Genomic DNA, 11,971 nt, shown 5'->3' on the forward strand with positions numbered 1-11,971 from the left:
ATTACGTTAAAATGTAAAACTTTTAAACGATTTCATTTATCATTACATAAATATATAGCATGTGTTTGTTATTTTCAACTTTAAAATGCTAGATATCACTGACTCAACTATATAATGTCGAACCGCAATGACCAGTGTAATTGTAAAGAAACCCCGTAAATTGGCCTATTTTACTATTTTACACTACATATCAAATCTAGCGATCACCTGACTCTAGAGTTTGACTGTCCAAATTAAAAATATGATGTATTTTGATTTAACAATAAGACATGAAATATATTTGGTGTCTGACTTAAAAAACAAATTGTAGAATAAATATACTTGTCAAATATTTATAAAAAGTGAATGTTCTTACTAACTATAATAATGCTATGATCATCTTTACTTTCCAAGGCAGTAATCTGTCTATTTGTTTTTTGTTTTGTATTTTGTTTTTCACGCATGGATGATTTAAAAACCCTTTTTGTAAGTAAGAGTGCTTTTTCACAGCCTTTTTGACAAAGAATTTTACATAAGTATGTAAGAGCAAAACTAGCCGAAGATAAAGAAATTGTTTGATTTAATGTTTTTTGCATATACATGCATTTCGTCGCTGGTACTCCAATTGTTAGAAATTATAAATCTGAAGGGAAATACAAACAATGTGTAAAAGTGAAAATTACAGACTCGATTTAAATAGAGAAAAAATGAATTAGTTACGTTTTTTTCCTCAGCACAAACAATGATCCCGGGGGCCAGAAAAATAGTTACAGCACTTAAATGAAGGCAATAATGCCTATTGGGAAATCAATTTCATTAAATGATATCAATCCATAATTGCAATAATTTAACATGTTTGATATTATACCGCCGCTGTAATATTTAGGGTTGCATCAATATATTATTGCATGTTTACATTCCCAAATGTAATAACTTCTTTTGCATTTCCTTATAATACATTCTGTACAATATACCATATAAAAGAAGATAGTAAAAATACAAAGTGCAAATTCAGCGGTTAAGGTTTAAAGCACTCGTCATTAGTCATTGAAGTGTAACGTCAACTGTTTCATGCTTGAATTCTACTGAAGTCAGTACCCGGGACATGAATGGCATCTTGCTGTCAGCACAGCACAGCCGTCCACGAACCATTTTTAACTATTTTATAAAACTGTAAAACAAATACCAAATATTATTGTTATAACTATGTTTGCAAACATGCATAATGATGAATACAATTTGCACTTAGTAACTATATAAGAGGTATATCATTATATAACATACGTGTGTGTGGAGTTCCGATTGAAAAACATAGGTTGCGATAAAGGGATCTATATTCGTCCTTGATAAGTAAAAGTGTCCTGTATTTAATGGGTTTGTGCACATAAAACTGATTATAGATTTTGATACATAAGGTCTATGCACGTGATTTGTTGACTTAAGCCTATAAATTTGACACTTGTAATCAGTACCAGATGCCGTGCTTCCTTATCCGCATGGTAAGCTTTTGTTACTTTTACATTATCTAGATAGACATCATCTGTTGGTTTATGTAAGATTTTATCGCTAGGGGGAATTACTTTTTGCAGCAACTTTACTTGACTTCAAGGTACGCGTGACATTGTCTCTTAAACTATACGCCGTATAATGTAGCAGTTTGCGACAGACAATTTGTCTCGGCGAAAAGGTTAAGTGTGTTATCTTGAGTTAAATTATTGCAATGTTTAATGTCAAGCAATGTGATGCAGCTGTAGCATTATGTAGCGTTCTTCATCACAATATTGTTGTATTGTCTAGTTCTCCGGTATAATTCATTACGACGCTTTTGTTTATTAAATAAAACACTGCTAAAATGTGTGCTGATGGACGCGAAAAATGTAGTACCTCTTCATGTCTATCATTAATTACAGTAACAAAGCGGAATATTCTGTGATTTCCAAATATTAGTTTTGTTTTCATAGCACTAAAGGAATCACCCTTTTAAGACTTTTTTAAAGTAAAGATATATAATTTTTTCCTACTTTGTGCGTGTATACCTTTATACATCAACAAGTGGTTGGTAAAATGTGATTTATTTAAAGTGAGAATTTGGATTTTAGGTGTTTGGTTATTCAAATAAGTCAAATGAATTGACATGTCATTTCAAGTATTTGTTTGATAGGAATATTTTTGAATGAATATGAATGAATATTCGATGTTCAGATGTAAATAGAATATAAATAATACATTTGTGTTACATCAAGCAGTTGCAAATACGTGTATGTCATTTTAAAATAAACAATACAATATTTTTGTTAATCATGCCAAAATCTTTTCAGGTATTTTTATCTGTAGATTACTGATAAACCACAGTATCAGTTACTTCTCAAAGCATTTACTCTGATTTATATTGTAATTCGAGTATGTTATTCTAATTATAAATAGGGAATGATATCGTGCCAGGTACACGTACATGAGTTATTTTATAAGCATTTTATCTGCTTTGTTATAGGCACTTATTATATTTAAGATTTCTTGAATATTGTTTGAATATTTTCACTTATGCAATAGGGGAATGCATAGTCTTCCTCCACCCGTAAAATGGACGTCGATATGCATTTTATACTTGGTTGTTCATATGGACGTTTTAAACTGACAAGTTAATACATCAACTTGTGCAGATGTCCTGATTCCTACTTTCACTTCCTCTTTCCAAGATTTACTTATTTTTATCTAAATTGAAAGTAGCTCATTTGACATGTTCAAAAATGGTTTATTTATATATATATTCTACTGTTTATATTCACTTAAACAAAAATGTGAACCACTTTATTCATCAAGCAACTTTTAAAACATTTTGCTTTCGAAATCAAAGAAATATAAAATATAAACTTAAACATTTTTGTTGTTTAATTCGTACTTTTAATTGACATGTAATATACTGATATATAATGCTACAAATGCATTCAGGTAACACAGTTATCAAACAATAGCAATACTGAAGATTCATTTGTACCGTCATATTGACCTGATTTATTTTCAAATATAGATAAAGCATATACACGTTATCACTGGGTCGTACAACCTCTTACTTTGTCCAATTCGTTGTGTTTGTTTAGTATTAAATTCATTTACGATTTTGCTGATTACACTGTGTCAAATTTTCTAACTCGAATTTAATTTCGTAATATAAAATTTTCACAATATAAACCACAAGGGAAATGTTTATTTTTCATAATAACAAGAAACATTTGTTAACTCATGTTTCTAAGGAATATAAATGATAAAGACCAGGCGCTGTACCTGCAACCAATGGGAAACATAATCTAAATGCAAATTTGGTTTTTGCACATCCGAAGAAAATACTTATCTAATATGACAAAGAAAGATTTTTTCTTAAAAAAAAAGAAAAAAAGTATCACACTTACTCTTTACATGATATAATTTTGTTTAAAACATGATTACAAAAGAGTATCGTTAATTATAAAAATAAACGTGTTCAAGTTAATAGGATTTATTGAAAAGATTAACAAAACCAAGCTAATTACATCCGATGTAAACATAGACACTGCAGAAACAAATTGGTTACTATTTATTCACCTCACTGATGTGATTTCTATTGTTTTCAGTGTTTGGTGTTTGATACAAATCACATGAGTTGAAGATAAACTAAACGTAGGCAATGATATACATATCTGTTAGAACTAAATCTTTATTCTACGAATTTCATAACATTTAATTTTTGTAACTATGTTACAGCAGAATTGGCTACGTCACACATTTCATCCTTAAATCTTATAGAAGTATGAAATAAAATTATTATCGTTTGCTTAGCAACAAATATGATAAATAAGATCAACAAGGAAAGCCGACGTTCAGCAACAAGAGCCCCTGGTAAAACATTGTCTTATTAATAAAAAATAGATTGTGAAATCAGAAGAGTATTGTAAACTACTTTGAATAACTTGTCAAAGAAACATGGTGATATTTAATATTGGTAGTATGACCCTTTATTTATATTGTTAGTAATTTAATACATGCTTCTTTTATTAATATACACAGCGGTTTTCACCTTCAACAGTTACGTTATTGAAACTAACATGCTAGACGTACTTAGATTGTTATTATTTCCATTCACAATAAAAAACTAAACTTCAAAAAACAACTTTTTTATATTGACAATATTGTTATCTATTTCTTTCAAAATTTATAAAAAAATCAGTTTCTTGACATCAGTATCTAACTAATTTCTAATTAAATTACAAAAAGTAAGGTATTTGACGTCTTACCTATTGTTTAATTTTTATATTTCTTCACTTGTTAAATCAGCATTGAAAGTATTGTTCCGGATTTTGAATTTTTTTTAATGAAAAACCAATGCTAGTGTGATAATTCGTAGTTTGCTAAAAAAATTAATTATTACTGGCGTTGTGACTGGCGTTGTGTTTTACTTTTAAGATTGAAACAAAAATAGATAAATCAGAACAAATTAAAAATTTCCAAATGGAGTTATTTATATACGTATAACTTTGGAAGATTGAATATGCGTTATAAGCCAGATTTGATTAAACGTGACAAAACGTCATTATTATAAGTTAGAAACATTTACTTTTCCACCGAGTCGACAACTTAATATTATATTATATGAACTCGTTACAAACACTTTTATATCACACTTTTAAATTAAATAGAAACGAGCTGGACACAATATTAATCTTGTAAAACATTGATGATTATAATTTCAAGTCAATGTGATCTCTACGACCACTAGTTGATAGTCAAGAACAGTCCACTTATATCGGTTATAAATTTTAAAAATATTTTTGTAACGCGAAATGGGTCTGACACATTTGAAACCCGTCAAACTGTCCAAACCAGTAAAGCAAATTTAAGAGGTCACAGGTTATTGTGATTGAACTGCTGCTCAGTGATAACTTTTAAATACAATAACGTTTATGCAAATATGAACTTCTTTGCAAGAAAGATATGTGAACTGTTGAATATCTTCATGAACTTTATCTTAAGAAATTGTAAATTGAAACTAGTTTAGACGTAAACTTTGATGGATTGATACATTACTTACTGTTTATCAATTTTGAAAGAAAAATCATACTTTACTTTATCAATTACTGATAGCAAAATGAAGGCCTTCGTGGAACGCGCTGTGCCTGTTGGCTTGAAAAATAATAAGAGGTTCATGCAAAAACATCAAAGTCTGCAAAAAGTGTGAAAAAAAGATTTCAATACATTCCAATTCAAGAGTTGGGGGGGGGGGGGCGATTATTGTATCTTCAATAGAAAGCAAGATTAAATGCTTCACAAATATGGTGTGCTACATATAACTTACCAGACCACACTTATTTACTAAGGTCTGGACATGTTTGGGGTTACATGCTGTTTTGAAAAAAAGCTTTATCTTTTTTCAACGACGATTAAGCAACTTTATCATTAACAGCATAATCTGATACGTAATTAGGACATTATCGAATGGAATGCAACTCATTTTACCGACCGAATCCAATGTGTTCATGGGAAATGGCTCGTGTCGCTACACGCTTCAGTTGTTTGAAAAAAGATATGAAAGATCACGCTCCTTGATAACAAAAATGTTTCGATAAAAATGCATTTATACATTGCTAGAGAAAGATTGCAATGCATCTTCCACATACCATATATTTAACGATGATAGAAAGACGATTAGATATTCTGTAAACGATAAATGAATGAAAAAATTTTGCGCAGAAAAGAACTTTTACTATTACTATTCATTTTCTCATGAAATGTAAATCAAGAATAAACGATTATTAACCGAAACTTAAACCAAGAAGAAAATCTTTTTCATTGTAACAAAATATTGATTTATAAAGATATCAAAAAGCTGGTATGTCCTATAAAATATTAAATATCATAAAACGTTGAATAACCCAAATGTTTTCCCTATGAATAACTCAAGACTTTTCAAGACTTAAACATTTATATCATAGAAATACAATAATATATATCTCAAACCAAATCAAAAGCAAGGCATTTTATCAAAATCCTGAACGAAATTGGCCAAGCATCAAGATAACATTGATGATTTCTTATTTAAGACAAGTTCCGTAGATAACAAGGTTAACATTTTTGGAAAAAGTTTAGTTTATCCAGTGAGAATAAACACTCACTATCCTCAAATTAAACATGTATATAATAAAGATAAAATCCAGGTGTTATTACTGTCTTGGTTTTTTTTTTGTCCGCATCGAGGAGGCATTTGGTAATTTTAGCAAATGAAATCGATTTCTGGAAAATTATCAGACCACCTGTTTAATAATATAAAATATGGCCATTTGTTTCCATACTTCTTTACAATGCATGTCTTCCACGACTAGGACATTACTTGTATCTAAATATTTTACAATAGCGACTACATTCCAGGTAGAATGTAATGCTACAACGTTTACTGGTACCCAGATAGCATTCTATATGGGACCCATGTGGGGCCCATATGGGCACCTATATGGGTCCCATTTGGGCTGCCCATATGGGCCCCATATAGGAAGTGCAACCGGGTTCCAAATGGGTCCCATCTGGGCAGCCCTTATACTCAATATGGGATTCACATGGGCCCCATCTGGGCAGCCCATGTACACAATATGGGCCCCACATGGGCCCCATATGGGCAGCCCTTGTACTAAATATGGGTTTCAAATGGGCAGCCCAGATACTTCCATTATGGGTAGATTTTGAATTCCGGGTTAGATCTATTTTCAATTACTTCAATTATAAGTTTGCTGGACGTTAAGATAGCAACCGCTTGCTACAGAGCATTATTCTTGTACTTGCGTTAAATATTCAAGTGATGTTTTAACTCATTCTGTTTCCTGGAACAGACAGATTATGGCACAAAGCCTTTATGATCATGCAAGAAAACAATACACAATGTATATGCTTTAACAATGTAACTTTATTTAGTAATCTCACTTATGGTAAGTGTATATCATATATATACAGATTCTCAATACATTCTGTGGACGCCTGATGTCAACAAAGAAACCTTTACTTATGTAAATAAACTTAGAAAAGTGTACAATATAAAAATCCAAGTAAACTGTACATATTTGTAAATCCACAGAATTTCATTTTGACTACATAGTTTTAAATTCAAAAATACAGAAATATTAATTATTATTCAAAAAGTCCTATGTAGTAAATATTACTTTGGTACACTATAAAATAAGCAACATGTAATGGAAAACTGTTTATAATGTACGAACAAAATAATTAAAAATGCAGTTTTATAACATTAGATACCTTACAGATCACTATAAGGAAAAATGAAACTTATGCTAGACACTGGTAAAACTTTACAGAAGGTCTTTGGAACTCCAAGAAATATATGTGTATAATGTTTAAATTTCAGTGAATCAACAGTATGACCCAAAATGTCTTTTTAACTTTCTACATAATTCATAGAAAAAGTATTATACATTTACTGTAATTCATTACAAATTTCTATCTACCAATTACTTTCATTTTCAAATGATATAGATCTACATCAATTAATATAAAAAGTTGTTCATTACAACCATGTATTACACTTTGATATGGTAGTGCTGAAGAAAAAAATGTTATGCAGCTCGTGAAAAGTAACAAATATAATAAAACAAAACCTTGGCACAGTTGTAATACTGTTCATAGATGTGTAAACAAAATATTATGCAGCTGATGAAAAAAAATTAATATAATTAACAAAACCTTGGCACGGTTGTAATACTGTTCATAGATAAGTAAACAAAATATTATGCAGCTGATGAAAAAAAATTAATATAATTAACAAAACCTTGGCATGGTTGTAATACTGTTTATAGACGTGTGGACAAAATATGCAGCTAATGAAAAGTAACAAATATAATACACAAAAGGTTGGCACTGTTGTAATTGTCAACAAAATATGCAGCTAATGAAAAGTAACAAAAAGTAATATAAAAAAGGTTGGCACGGTTGTAATACTGTTTATATAGACGTGTTAACAAAATATGCAGCTAAAGTAACAAATATGATACACAAAAGGTTGGCACGGTTGTAATTCTGTTAATAGACGTGTAAACAAAATATGCAGCTAATGAAAAGTAACAAATATAATACACAAAATCTTGGCACATTGAAATACTGTTTATAGACATGTAAACAAAATATGCAGCTGATGAAAAGTAAAAAATAGTTTGTACAAGTTTGTAAAAATCAATAATAATTAAAATGTTATATTACACAAAGATCAAATTTGTTGTGAAGAAATTCATTAAAAAAATTGTCAGTAAAAATAGTTGGTTTCAGTAATTTCTCCGGTATTATCAAAGTTTCAACAATAACAACAATAAAGATTACAAGAATCATCATTGTAAAGTATTTTAACTTTATTTTAAAGGTTAATACCATATCAATACATGTGTTCCCTGTTAGTGTTAAGTTTTGACAAGATGTTATAATTGTATTGATCAGTATCAAAAACATTCCCCAAGCATTTAATGTCTTGATTTAAATAGTAACAATGTTTTTTGTTTGTTTGTTTCATTTTACGCCTTTTACGTCATATAGGCGGGTAGTTTCCTAACCATCGTTTCTGGAGAGTTACACCAGTACTAGACTACCTTCCTCCATGCAGTAACAATGTTTAATGAAAAAAAAAAAACAGCATATAGACAACAGAAAAACAGCATATAATGTCAACAACAAACATAACATAGCAGCAGAATATACTGACTAGAAGGCAAAATTTGACTAGACAAGAATTTTGCATTTACAAGAAAGACATGCTATGCTGATGACCTCAAACATTAAAATTAGCAACAAAAAGTATAACAAGATAAACAAATGAGCCGCTTACTGTAGTTCTGACCCTTATCACATTTTAAAAATACCTTGATACATATTGAATTTCAATCAGTGGAATAACTTATATGCAGATGAAGTAAAGGTTTGAAAATTTAAAATAAAAGTCATTTATTTTATGCTTTTGAGTGTATTACTGATGTATCCGTGAAAAATATATTTGATAATTTCACAGTGAAATGATTAAAATTTCAAACTTTTCTATGATGAGACTACTTTTTAAAGATTTTATCATCATTCAAATTTTTTGAATTCAATAAATAATATCATGGCTATTCAACGTTGATTGTCAAACTTATTTTTCAGCCCAAGACTTCCTGTATTTATGAGAAATTGGCCTTAAATTCAACTAAAATTGATGTTAACAGTGGTGAAAACAGATTTAATATTAACGTTAATATTGAGGCAATTTCATTAGCATAAAATAAAAAGACACTTTATTGTTTGTTGTGTAAGATGTAATTTTATATCATTGAAGGAACTTTAAAAAACAGTGTTCTCACGAGCGCATAGCCACTCATGAGAATACTGTTTTTAAAGCTCTCTTGATGATATAAAATTTCATCTTACACACAAACAAACAAATATCCTCTATAAATTTGCATTTTTGAATTAAAAACATGTCTAGTCACTTCCTTCATTTTCTTCAGGTAAGGTCTCTGACACCTTGTTTCTTGCTTTCCTTCCCCCATCGCGGTCCCGCGCCCTAGCCAGCCACTTTGAAACCTCTATTTCAACATCCTTCCTCGTTGCAGCCTTTGTCGGCAAGTTCCTTTGGACACATTCTACAAAACAAGCATTCTTATCCTTAAAGAATGAAATGAAGTGAAATGAAGGTATTGAAACCATTCAAAGGTCATAAGCCACCTTGTAGCATTTTGAGCAGTATAAATTGGAATATAAACTAATTCTGGTATGTTTTACCAAATATAGATGTTTGTTTCCTGGTTTTACATAGCTTTTAACAATATTTCTGTGATATCGCTGCAGTCAGTTGTAAGCTGAGATCATCTTATCGGTGTATCAGTAAAGAATGTTAAGGTAAGCAAATAACTTGCTTTACAGGAAGGTGATTTCTGTTTATATTATGCATCACAACACAATGCATGGGATCAAAACCACACAGCATGTAAAATATTCTCTCTTATTAATTTCCATAAAAGCTAGTCAAGCATTTTCCTTCATTAAAGCAATACCCGAAGACACAATAACAAGATCTTGGATAATATATCTATTTTGAAGACACCACTTTGCAAATTTGTAAAAAATCACTTACTATACAATACTATCAGTATCTAGAGGCCCACAAACTTTTTCTTCCCCTTCAGCCACTTCATATTGTACATTCTTGCCAGTTCATTTGACATGGTTTCTTTCATCAAGCGGTCAACAGTTTCCCGTACATCTGCCATACCAAACATTGAGAGGAACCTCACCTTAAATAAAGCAGAACATAAACTTTTTTTAATGTTAATTTTAACACTACTAAGTGATGGGCTGCAAGTCACCAAATGACAAATAATTGTCAACTGGACCTCAAAAACATGATCTGCCAAGAAAACTGTTTGGATTGACAAATTAAAAGATCTTTCCTCATATATTTACAGCCTAGGACAACACCTTAGTGACTTGTACCTTTATGTTTGTCCCCTTCACCGAGTGTTATGGGGCACATTATCATTGTTTTTTTTATACAAGAGTTTATTCAATATCAACAGAATAATTTTTGATAATATAATAACAGCTCAATTCCTGGATTTTGTGGGTACTAGTCATTTTCCTGGTATTTTGAAAGCTGCCAGCATTTTGATTAATGAATTGACTGTCTAGTCCTAATTAATAATTAATGTTGAAAACGAGGCCAACTGCCCATGTCTTGTGCTCATGGCTATTATAGCATATATAAATAACATAACTGTGTCAATATGAATCAAAAAATTAAAACATGCCAGTTTTTAATTCTGAAATTAATGCAGCAAAGTGTTTGTCCACTGTGCAATATTTTCCAACATAAATATAGCAGAATGATTATACATTATCATCAAGTGCTCATCACAGACCATTATGTTATTTCGCTTTTAGGCCAGTGGATATGGGGTATACTTTTTTCAGTTACTAATGGAGCAACATACATGACTAACACTATGCTTACCACAGATGAGAGCATTGTCTGATCTCCCAGAAGCTCATCGAATGCTTCCATCTGCTCAGGATAACGAATAGGGAATGAGATATCTTTCGGAAGTTGCAGCGGTTGGTCATCTGCAGCTGACCTTAACAGCATTCGCTGCACCATCCTCTTAATTTCACGATTCTTCTCTCGTATTGTCTCCAAGACTCGGAGAATCTTTGAACAGCAGCTGAAAAAAAGGATTCATAATTCTAGGCCATATACTTTTAGAGCTATGTGAATTACAAATGTGCCATGTCACAACAAAACCAACATAATGCGTTTGCGATCAGCATGGATCCAGACCAGCCTGCGCATCCATGCAGTCTGATCAGGATCCATGCTGTTCGCTTACAAACCCTATAACAAGTAGAGAAACTGATAGCGAACAGCATGGATCCTGATCAGACTGCGCAGGCTGGTCTGGATCCATGCTGGTCGCAAACCCATTATGTTGGTTTTGTCATGACCCGGCTCAAATGAAAAAAATCCAGTATTTTAAATTTTTCCTTGGCTTTAACAGTAATTAACGCTAAAATCTCAAAAGGATTGTTGCGTGTGCAAGGTCACAAAATGTGAAAATGATAAGAAATCATGAATTAAACTTAACATATTTTTGAGCCTAGGCATGTCATTTGGTGAAAATAAACATTCTTGACTCTTCCAGGGACCGTAACTTTGGATAACAGTAGTGGGGTCAGGCAAGAATATGCGCACAAATTCACATCATGATAAAGACTAACACATGTAATCATCAATTTCTTTTGAATATTTTTTTAACTAGGGGCGTCACAAGGTGACACTTTCCATTTTTGGCTGTGTCACTCAATCCAGCTTGTTATAACATTTATTGACTTGTTTTGAGAATATAACATTTAATAAGTATGTACTGTAATAATAAATATATTTATAGCTCCGAAGTTTATACTTACTGGGCCCAATAATCTGCCCACGGAAGGGTGTATCAGAAGC

General features: G+C 31.1%; 1 long non-coding RNA gene across 1 annotated transcript; it reads right to left on the bottom strand.

The window, feature by feature from the left end:
- Positions 1-6,884: 6,884 nt before the first annotated feature.
- LOC132732921 (uncharacterized) lies at positions 6,885-11,177 on the bottom strand. The gene is made up of 3 exons (XR_009626110.1): positions 10,982-11,177; positions 10,106-10,265; positions 6,885-9,614 (listed from the first exon to the last, which is right to left on the bottom strand). It is a non-coding gene; the product is annotated as an uncharacterized LOC132732921 (long non-coding RNA).
- Between the last annotated feature and the right edge of the window lie 794 nt (positions 11,178-11,971).

This window comes from Ruditapes philippinarum, unplaced genomic scaffold, assembly GCF_026571515.1.
Source record: "Ruditapes philippinarum isolate M1 unplaced genomic scaffold, ASM2657151v2 ctg1819_1_1_1_1, whole genome shotgun sequence".
NCBI lineage: Eukaryota > Metazoa > Mollusca > Bivalvia > Venerida > Veneridae > Ruditapes > Ruditapes philippinarum.